Below are 8,020 nucleotides of genomic sequence, written 5' to 3' on the forward strand. Positions count from 1 at the left end.
TCATGAACTCCTTGACCAATACATCCTCACTCTGATCTCAATAGGGTATATTTTTATTTTTTCTTTACCTCTATTACCAAGCTATTCACTATGTATGTGGTTATCTGCTGGCACTGAATTTGTAGTCTAACTGTATTTGTTTAGGGAAAAGTCCAATTTACTCCCTCCAACTTAGGATTAGGATCATGTGCTTTTAGTGCTCAAACATTAAAAATGTAAATAAAATCCTCAAACTTTAAAAATATGAACTTTATTCCATCTTTCAAACATAAGCAAAAATTGTCATGCTCAAATAAATTTAACCATTTTTTGTGCCAACTTTCTTCATGGGAGAATTCCAACTTATCTTCTTCAATTTAGGTTCATGTGCACTCTGGTCACAGACTTTTTTTTACATTATACAACATTTTCTTTTCCATTTTTTAGTGTCACACGTGATGTGTCCTAGTGTCGGACATGTGTTGTGTCCCACACCGACACTTATAATTATACCAAATTATATAATTTTCTCAAATTATTAACGGCGTCGACGTGTCTGTGTCGTGTCTGGTGTCGGAGTCCGTATCCGTGCTTAATAGATCGTACATAGTTGGGATGAACAATATATATGTTCAATTAAACATGTGACTACCAAGTACCAACACAGTGTGCATCAAATATACAGATCCTATACAATTCAGCAAAGTAGCAACTAATTAAAGAGGTTACATGAACTTATTGAACTTGTTGGCAAGATCAAAGGATCTGGTAAATTTGTATTCCCACTTAAATTAAATTGTATAACTTATCATTTCTATGTTGAGTGCTTCTTTATTAACACATAATTATGATTCTCCAGCCATGAATATAGGATACCTATGTGTACCTATAATTATAAGTTCCGTTTACGAAATGATGTAAAGAAACCAACCTCCCTCCTGGAATACATTTACAACAAGATCCAAACAAATATGCATAGATAAAATGATTATGTTTCATGATATTTTTAAAAATCTCTAAAATTCCACAAGTTAATTCATTTTTACGGTTTACCAGCATCTTTAATCAAGGCACAACATTACTCCTTCTCAATTGATTTGCACACGAATTACCAGCAAAATTGGAGTGTAAAGAAGGATCACTGATACAGGTTAGATTTATGGTTTATACAACGGGGGCATTTTTGTAATTATAATGGTCATTCCCAGGATTTTACATTGCAAACCAAACCTACTTTACTTGTTCCCTGGAATTATTTTAAAAAAAGTTCCCAGGAATTAAACAATTAATCAAACACTTTTTTCTATATTTTCCTGGGAATAAAATTTTAACCTTCACATTCCTAGGAAAGTTGATACCTGGGAATAAATTTTGTAACCCTCAAACAAACGCCCCCTTATTGAAGAAAAAAAAAATAGTTAGGTGACTCTTAAATGAGTACAATATGTGATATATACAAAAAATTCAACAAAAAGGGCATTTGGTCTAGTGGTATGATTCTCGCTTAGGGTGCGAGAGGTCTCGAGTTCAATTCTCGGAATGCCCCTTTTTTTATGTTTTATTTTTGACAAATACACTTCCACAAAAAAAAAATAAAAGCCACTATCATTCATATAATGGTCATTCCATATGACTATTAAACTTGAGATCATTCAACATCCAACCTCTCATAATCTATGGACCTTTCAATAGTGTGTTTTTATAAATAATTAAGTATACCCCAATAGTGTAATTAAAACGTTTTGTACAAATAAAAGATGTGGATGAGGAATACATAGTGGACTTCTCTAATCTATCTATCTATATATGAATAACTTCTCTAATTTTCATAACAAACAAAAACGTTCATAAATTAAAAATGAATTTGGAGCTTCCTAAAGTTAACATATTCAATGCAAATTTGTACCATTAGACTTTAAACGCACCATTATTAAATTAATGGTGTAATGGTGACAAATTTTCAAGAGAGGGATAATGTTAAGGTTTCTGTACAATAGAGGAGAGGGAGTTTGAGCTTTTCTAGATATGCCACAACATCAAAATTCTTGCATAAAAATAACTCCAACTTAGAATACAATGTAGTATAGTATATAAGATAGATAGATAAGACAAAACTACAACATAATACATAGATAGAAGATATAGATTAGATAGAATATGAATCCAAATTTATAGTTGTAGAAATTTAGAACAATAATATGAATGTCAATGGATTATGAATCTTTTTTTTTTGTGAATGTCAATGGATTATGAATCTAAGATAATGAGAAAAAAAAAATATTAACGTAAGGAAAATGAATAGTAGAGTGGCTAATCAATTAACACATAAATATATAATTATAAAGCGGCACTCAATGTGTTAGTAGTTTTTTTTTATTGTTTTTATTGTTTTTGAAAGGAATGAGTTAACAAAATAAATATTTGTAACCGTAGATGAAAAAATCAACAAAAAAAAAAAAAGCCACATACAGTAGAATAGATGTAAGAATGGAGAGTGGAAAGTTACAAAGTTCAATTGACAAGTTACATAATAAATTATAAGAATGAATATACTAAATATTTAGTAAATAGATGAAAAAAGGAAAAAAAGAAAAGAGAGAGCCACATGGTGAATGTTTATAGAAAATAAGTTAGAAAATGAGCAATTGTAAGGTGACATGTAAGCAAAGTGTAGTTTAGAATACATGTATATATAGGTATATAATCCATGCGTTGCACGGGTTAATTTGCGCAAGAACCATACCCGAGCAATACTTTTAACTTTATCCATCAATTTTTCCCACATTAACCATCCCACCTTGAAATATAATATTGTTTCTAATATTTTAAATGTATTATATTGTTGCCAATCAAACCAATTGCTTAAATTTCTTTACGTGACTTTGTTATAACAAAGCCAACATCAATCTTGTTAAAAAAATAATGTGTTCTCTCTAAAAATGAAACACAACATCAATCTTGTTAAGAAAATAATGTGCTTTTTCAATATATAATGATACAAAATTGAAGAGTATCATTCAAGAGTTGATTGAAGAAAGTGATAATGATGATCCAAAACCAAAACAACACCACCGAAATTTATACATAGAAGGCTAATAGAATAGCCCTTAATTAAAATTATAACGAGAGCTTGCTCTGACTTTAAACGGAGCCCCCGCAAGTGGGCGGTGGGATTTGTCCCCTCGGATTAGTCGATACTTCGATCGGATACCGAGTTTTCAAAAAAAAAAAAAATTATAACCAACCAATTTTCAACAAAAGTGTAGAAAAGTATTTGTTGTGAAATTGATATCAATAGAAGGCATGGTGAAAACATCCCGGAATTGAGTGAAAATGAATGTGGCGTAAGTTGTGGTTATCAAGGGTGAGTGTGAATTAAAAAAAAAAGTACACTTTAAATTTTTTTCATTTTGTAGGTTATAATTGAAGGAATGTTAAGAGATACATCCAATGATGATGATGTAAGAAATTATGGAATGTCTAAATAGCGTGTTAGGTGCATAAACCGTTACTATTAGATTTTAAAACATGGCTATGGAAAAACAACGATGTTTATTTTCATTAACATAACGTCTTTGTTATTTTTTGTCTAGAGTGAGATCATAACCATTGTATTCTAATGTATTATTGTATGATTGAGTTAGCATTATTGTGAAGAAAAAAAAAGTGAGGAGTTACATATTAGATTAGTTTATTAGATAGAATAATTAGAGAATAGAAATTAAACCTTTTTTAAAGGCGCCACATAGGCACAATCCTAGCATTAGAGTGAGTCAAATTTAGTTTACAAAAGAAGAAGATATAGATAGATAGATAGATAGATAGATAGATAGATACATGCTCCAAAGATGCGGCACTCATCTTGTTCCTCAACTCCTCAAACTTGTCATGCTTCACAAATTTTGTTGGAACGTCTGCTTCATATATAGCAGTAGGATAATGTAGCGGTTTCAGTCTCCCTTTATTTACTTGATCTCTAATACAGTGACTCCTTATCTCAATGTGTTTACGGTAAAATGTCACAATATTTTTTTAAATAGGTAAAATTTCATAGTGTTTAATTTTAGTTTAACAATTAGATTGGAGAAAAATATGACAACTTATAATTTTTTTTCTTAATTTACATTGTATTTTAAATGGTTCAAGTAAAATAATAATAATTTATTTAATATGGTTCCTAATCTTCATATATTCTTTTCCCATAACTTATAATATATTAAAATAGACCACCGAAATTATTTGTTTACAACTCATCAATTATACGCTACATAATTACCTCGCATCCTCCACTAATCCAACACTGCACTCCAAAAAAATCATTCCCAACACTTCTTTTAATTCATTTCTCATTCTTTTTTTTTACTAACTCTTTCTCACATTTTCTACTCTCTATGCCTTTTTTAATGGAGGATAAATAATAACTATAAATATATTAAGAAAGGATGATAAGTTTTGCACCTGAAAATTACTTGCATTGTTATAATTATTATATTAAATAGATTAGATAGAATAAGAAAGGGCGAGAAGTTATATTATATGGGAGAATGTTTTTTTAGAGGTGAAGCATATGCATAATCATAGCTTAAGAATAATGAGTCAAATTTAATTTATGGGAAGATCTTTGAGGTATCATATCATCACAATGCTATATTAAGAGTAACTCAAACTTTACAATATAAATATAGAAGACAATAATTGATAGAAACACTTTCAAATATATAAAATCCATATAAACTTTATTAAATTAAATCGAAAAATATTGCTAATAAATTTATTAAACCTTAATTAAAAGAAAACAACTAAATGGCAATAAAGTCATTTAATTATCCTTAAAATAAGGTAATTATAAAACTTCCCCAAAAGAATGTGAGTATAGTTAGACAATTTCATAAGATGCACCCAAAATTACTCTTAATTGTAGGAAACTCAATGGATGGAAAGTATGAAGGTCAGTCAATTCCATGGTCAAGGGTTAAATTTTCATGTAAATGATCAAAACATGATTTTGACTCTCCAATTTCACGAAGATCAAGAACATTCCATTAGAATTTTGAATAGATGCATGCTTCTACAATTTGTTACCTAGGCCTTGAATAAATGTGTGCTTCTACAATTAGTTACCTAGGATACTTGATCTTATAAGAAACTATTCAATTAAAAATATAATAAGAGTATTTTCTCTTATTACAATGACACAAATACTTGATCAAATTAAACTAACACATATGGATAAAGATTCTTACTTTCTCTTGTTCGACCCTTTATAATTTTTGGTGTTGAGAGTTTTGAGTTTCTTAAGATCCATCCAAATCCTCCTCCATCATTTTTTATGCATTTTTAATATGCTTCCTTCCACATGTTTAGTGAACTCTTGATCTCATAACAATGTTAAATAAAAAATAATAATGAAAAAAGACTTTAATTTCAATGAAAAAATACAATCACCATTTCATATATGAATTGTCCTTTCAACAAAACTCCCCATTTTTCCAAAAAATATCCATTAGAGAATACGAAAAATTATAGAAATAGAAACACAGACACACAAAGCTTGAAGAGAAAATCAAAACTATCAAAAAATAAAATGGAAGAAGAAATGAAAAGAATAACATAAGCAACATATATATAAGCTTAGAAAAAAATGAGGAGCTTAATAGTAAATTCGTGTGTGTAAGAGGATTGATTAAGAATATGAATAATTTTAAAATGTAACTCCTCATATTAATAAAATGGTTTATAATGCATTCATTTTGTAACATGCAAGAAGTGAAGTAAATGGAGTGTTTCTGCAACCTGATGGGAAATGAAAGATAAATAATAAGGAATGGCTAGTAAAGAATCAAGAACAAAAGAGAGCCACATGGCATAAGTATGAGAGATTAGTTAGAAAGCGCGGGGGGGGGGGGGGGGGGGGGGGGGGGGGGTACATGTATATAGAGATAGAGATAGATTCCAATTTTTATTGAAATAGTATTGTTATGATAGATTACTTTTAATACTATTCAATCAGATATAACTATTAATAGAATAAGAAAGGGTGGAAGTTTTTTTAAAACTTAAGCTTAAGTTCAATAAAATAAAATATAAATTAAGAGATTTGAGAGAAGATATGAAGTTTTTCTAGAGTACCACATCATCATAAAGCTTGAATGAGTGGGTGTGTTTAATTAGAGATGAAATTAAAAGATTTGAGAAATGATAGGAAGTTTTTCTAATGTGCCACATCATCATAAAGCTTGCATGAGAACAACTCAAGTTTCCTTTACAAAGATATATATATATATATATATATAGATAGGTAGATAGTTATGTCACGTGGCTCTCTTTTTCATTTTTTCTTTTCTTTCATCACTGCATATTAGTTTATATAAATAAATTTCATTCATATTCATGTACTTCTTTATTATGTAACTTTCAATGGTGCTTTGAACTTCTTCCACGATCCATTCTTATTATTCTCTCTTCAAACCTTACCATCCTTTTTGAATCCATCTCTTTTAATTCATTATTAGTGTAGCAATTCCTCCACTAAATCATTTTAATGCCAGATTTTTATCAGGCTGGTACAGTTGATTTAAATTCCATTGTTTAAAGAATCCCAACAAACATAGGTTTGAAAGAAACATAGGTATGAAGGAAAAAAAACATAGGTTTGAAGAAACTTTATATAGAGTACATGTATATAGAGATAGAGATAGATTCCAATTTTTATTGAAGCAGTATTGTTATGATAGATTACTTTTAATACTATTAAATCAGATATAACTAATACTATTCAATCAGATATAACTATTAATAGAATAAGAAAGGGTGGAAGTTTTTTTAAAACTTAAGCTTAAGTTCAATAAAATAAAACATAAATTAAGAGATTTGAGAGATGATATGAAGTTTTTCTAGAGTACCACATCATCATAAAGCTTGCATGAGTGGTGTGTTTAATTAGAGATGAAATTAAAAGATTTGAGAAATGATAGGAAGTTTTTCTAGTGTGCCACATCATCATAAAGCTTGCATGAGAACAACTCAAGTTTCCTTTACAAAGATATATATATATATATATATATATATATATATATATAGGGTGTATCAAGTGAGAAGAGTTTTAAAATGAGAGGCGAGAGCATTAAATATTAACCATTTGGATTAAAACTAACGGTTTAGATCTTGTGTTACCTTGAAATTGCAAATTTTGTCTCTTTATCTAAAATTACGCGCGCGTGTAACTCACGTACATGTTTCCAGCAGTTACTTTCTCCCTTCTCATTTTGATTACCGCATTCTCTCTCTTCTTTCTCACTCTGTAACTCCTCCTTTCTCTTCTCACTTTTTATTCTTCTCATGACCCTTTGCAAACTATGGATTTCAACTCACATATTTTATCCCTTTTTCTTCTTCTCAATCAGTAACTCCTTTCTTACTTGTTATCTCCTTTATTGATAAATTAGTAACGGTGGTTTGACGTGCTTGCATTTTAAGATTTGCTCTAAATTCATTTTCATGCTTGAAATCAAACAATTAAAAATTCAGAAGGAAAAAAAAAAGGTAATTACTATTATAAAATGTATTCGATTTACAAGCTCCCTTTAATTTTAGAACCTCCTGCAATTGACTGTTTGGTGTTCATTTTATTTCTTGAATTGAAATTGAAAATTATATCAGCAAAACAGTTAATCATTGATTGAAGAATTGAAGTGATGTTGTATTTCGCTTTGTTTCTTTCTTTCAATCTATGAAGAATTGAAACTGAAAATATATTGTTGAACAATTATTTGATGGATGATTCTTGAAGAGAAGAGGATGTTAAAATAGATGAGAAGATATGACACTGAAAGAAGAAATAAGAAAAAGAGACAGGTTGCGCATGGATGAGGATTGGAAGGGATATATCCAAATTAAATAAAAAATATGATCTGACAAGTTTGTTTTAATCCAAGGGTTGTCCTTTAATGTTCTCATCTCTCATTTTAAAACTCCTCTCACTTGATACACCCTATATATATATATATATATATATATATATATATATATAGATAGATAGATA

General features: G+C 29.2%; 1 non-coding gene across 1 annotated transcript; it reads left to right on the forward strand.

Moving 5' to 3' along the window:
* Positions 1-1,453: 1,453 nt before the first annotated feature.
* On the forward strand, positions 1,454-1,525 carry TRNAP-AGG (transfer RNA proline (anticodon AGG)). Its single transcript has one exon. It is a non-coding gene; the product is annotated as a tRNA-Pro (tRNA).
* Positions 1,526-8,020: the final 6,495 nt, after the last annotated feature.

This window comes from Medicago truncatula, chromosome 1 (genome assembly GCF_003473485.1).
Source record: "Medicago truncatula cultivar Jemalong A17 chromosome 1, MtrunA17r5.0-ANR, whole genome shotgun sequence".
Taxonomy (NCBI): domain Eukaryota; kingdom Viridiplantae; phylum Streptophyta; class Magnoliopsida; order Fabales; family Fabaceae; genus Medicago; species Medicago truncatula.